The sequence below is a fragment of the Eptatretus burgeri genome, chromosome 15 (genome assembly GCF_056783735.1).
Source record: "Eptatretus burgeri isolate ZD-2024b chromosome 15, Ebu_testis_v1, whole genome shotgun sequence".
NCBI classification, from domain to species: domain Eukaryota; kingdom Metazoa; phylum Chordata; class Myxini; order Myxiniformes; family Myxinidae; genus Eptatretus; species Eptatretus burgeri.
This window is the reverse complement of record NC_140975.1, coordinates 60819838-60822337: the sequence shown is the minus strand read 5'-3', so window position 1 is coordinate 60822337 and position 2500 is coordinate 60819838. Positions and strand designations below refer to the sequence as shown.

General features: G+C 55.0%; 1 long non-coding RNA gene across 1 annotated transcript in view; it reads right to left on the bottom strand.

Annotated features, from left to right (window-relative positions):
• LOC147012300 (uncharacterized) overlaps positions 1–1277 on the bottom strand; it is a 302367-nt gene extending 301090 nt beyond the window's left edge. The window contains exons 1-2 of the long non-coding RNA XR_015051837.1: positions 1036–1277; positions 842–948 (exon numbers count right to left, since the gene is read on the bottom strand). This is a non-coding gene — a long non-coding RNA (uncharacterized LOC147012300). The remainder of the gene's footprint in view (positions 1–841; positions 949–1035) is intronic.
• Positions 1278–2500: the final 1223 nt, after the last annotated feature.

The window sequence follows — 2500 nt, the reverse complement described above, 5'->3', positions numbered from 1 at the left end:
ACGGGTGCGCCTGCTTGGTGCGGGGGCCCGGGGCGCCATTAGCCGCGTGGGCAGTGTTGTGGGCATGGGTGACCCTCGGAAAGGGGCCCGGGAAGCCAGCCTGCCACGTGTGCGTTTCAGGGGAGGTGCCATGGGGGGCACTCCCCGGTGTTAGGGAGCTGGTAGGCTCGGAGGCAGTGTAGTGCCCGGGGGTGCCATAGCGGAGATTCGGCAGAGGGTCGTGCCTGCCAGAGAGAGCCACATGTCCCAGCCAGGAGACCGTGTGAGGGCACGGAGAGAAAATTGGGGGGCGAGGCCCGAAATTGTGAGGACACCAACACAGGCGACGGGAATCTGGGTTGTTGGAACCAATAGTTTAAGCGAGAGGCGCTTGTTGAAAGCCCCGGGGTAGTTTAACAGTTAAATGGTTAGGGTAGATTAGGAGATGTACCCCTCCGCACCATCCATCCCCTCGCTGTCGTTGTGGGCCGCTGGACCCACTTTGGTTATAGATCGCCGAACTCTGGGGAGGCCATTCTGAGGCTTCGTTGGGCCTCGACACAGGACGTTAGCTCTCCCTTATTCCCCTCCGGGAAGGGAACGTAGGGGTTGGGAGTAGGCTAGGTGACAGGATAGGTTAGCCGAACAAGGACGATAAAGGGGGTTAGGGGACGATTTATAGAGGGGAAGTAAACATAAAAACAAAAATAAAAAAATAAGTGGGGGCTAAATTGGTTTTTCACAAATTAAGGGAGTGGGTATGTACAGTGACAGGCAAAGGCGATAGGTTGGGAGGGAGACCGTAGGGTAGGTCCGAGCCCGCCTTCCAAGTGGCCAGCACCACCGCACTCCCTCCACCAACCTCCACTGAACGGCAAAGGCTGGCCAACTTCATCGGCAGCTGTTGTTTTGCTGCAAGGCCTGTGCCATCGGCTGGCCGTGTTTTGCTTCAAGGCCTGTGCCGGCCAACTTCATCGGCAGCTGTTGTTTTGCTGCAAGGTCTGTGCCGGCTGGATCGTCTGCAGCTGCTGTGCTGCAAGGCCTGTGCCGGCCCACTTCATCTGCCGGCTGGCTGTTTTTTCTTCAAGGCCTGTGCCGGCCAGTTCATCTGCCGGCTGTGTTTGCCTGCAGCGGCCTTCTTCTGCGGGCTGTGTTTGCCTGCTGCCTTTGCCATGCCATGCCCACTGCCCCTGTTCACCAGCCCCGTTCAATTTTTGCTTTGCCCCCCCCCCCCCTGTTCATTGCCATGTGCGCCAGGATCAAGGCAACAGTTTGCAAGCTGCGAGAACTGCCCTGTTGGCAGCTACAACACGGGCCTGCAGTGGCGGCCCGTGCACCGTGTTTGTGCTCATGCATCCATTCGTTGTGTTCATTGCGTGTGCCACTTGAGCTGGCACGGAGACTGCGTTTGTGCAGCCCATGCACCGTTGTGGTTCACTGCGTTCAGTTCAAAAAGGAAGGCCTTGGACTGCGTGTGAGCAGCCAGCCACGTTCCCTGTCACCTGCATTGTTTTGAGCCAGAGACTGCATGCGAGCAGCCTGGCTCCCTGCTAACTGTTTTCTTTTGCAGAGTTCAGTGATCCTGGGCCATGGTTTAGTGTAAATTTGTAAGTTAAGGTTAAGATGTACTGTAAATATGAGTGCGCCCCCGGCATGTATGTCTAGCGCCGGCAATTTTATTTAAGTCGTCCGTGTGAGTGAGTTTGTTTAGGTAGTTACGCAGCCCTCAGGTTATTTATTTTGGGGACACGAATACCATGAATGTCGCACTCAGGGATCCGTAGGTAAAATGTACTAGGGGAAAACTACACATGATGGCACACAAAAATTTGACGACTCGGGACGAGTCTGTAAAAAGGGGAGGGGGTAGTGTTGTGGTTACCAAATTCGCAAACCACCATTCAGGTCCCTTAGGTGAGGTATCTCGGTAAGTACATGTGTAGTTAGGCCCAAACCCGTTGTCTAGTGGGAATACATGTCATTTATGCGTGCTGCGACTCTTCAGGATAGCCGTTTTTCTTTTACTATCTTTAATTTGGACCAACCGCCATTGTTACCACCACCAGTCACAACATCAACCACCAACCACAACGCCGCTTCACCACAACCGCCACGACCTTCACGTCACACATCGCAACCGTCGCATCGCCACCGTTCTTGCGCCGCTTGTGGGTGCCGGTGTTGGACTCGTGCAGGGCGCGCGCCGAACAGCGTGTACAAAATCACGGATTTTGTGCTTCAAAAACGGATCAAAAACGACACACGCCCACTTTTTGCCGTCCAATCGGTGAGCGAGGGGCGATTTGGCCCCGCCTCCAGGGCGTTGGAGGGCGATCGATATATGCAAATTTATGGATCAAAAAGCATTCACGCCCACTTTTTCTCGGGCCAATGGGGAGCGAGGTGAAAGGTCGAAGGGAGGGGGTCAAAGATGAGAGGGCGAAGCCACGGGGCTGATATAAGCGACCGTGTTCGTCAGTCCAGTGAGTAGTAGAGTCGAGAGGGAACAGAGAGTTAAGAC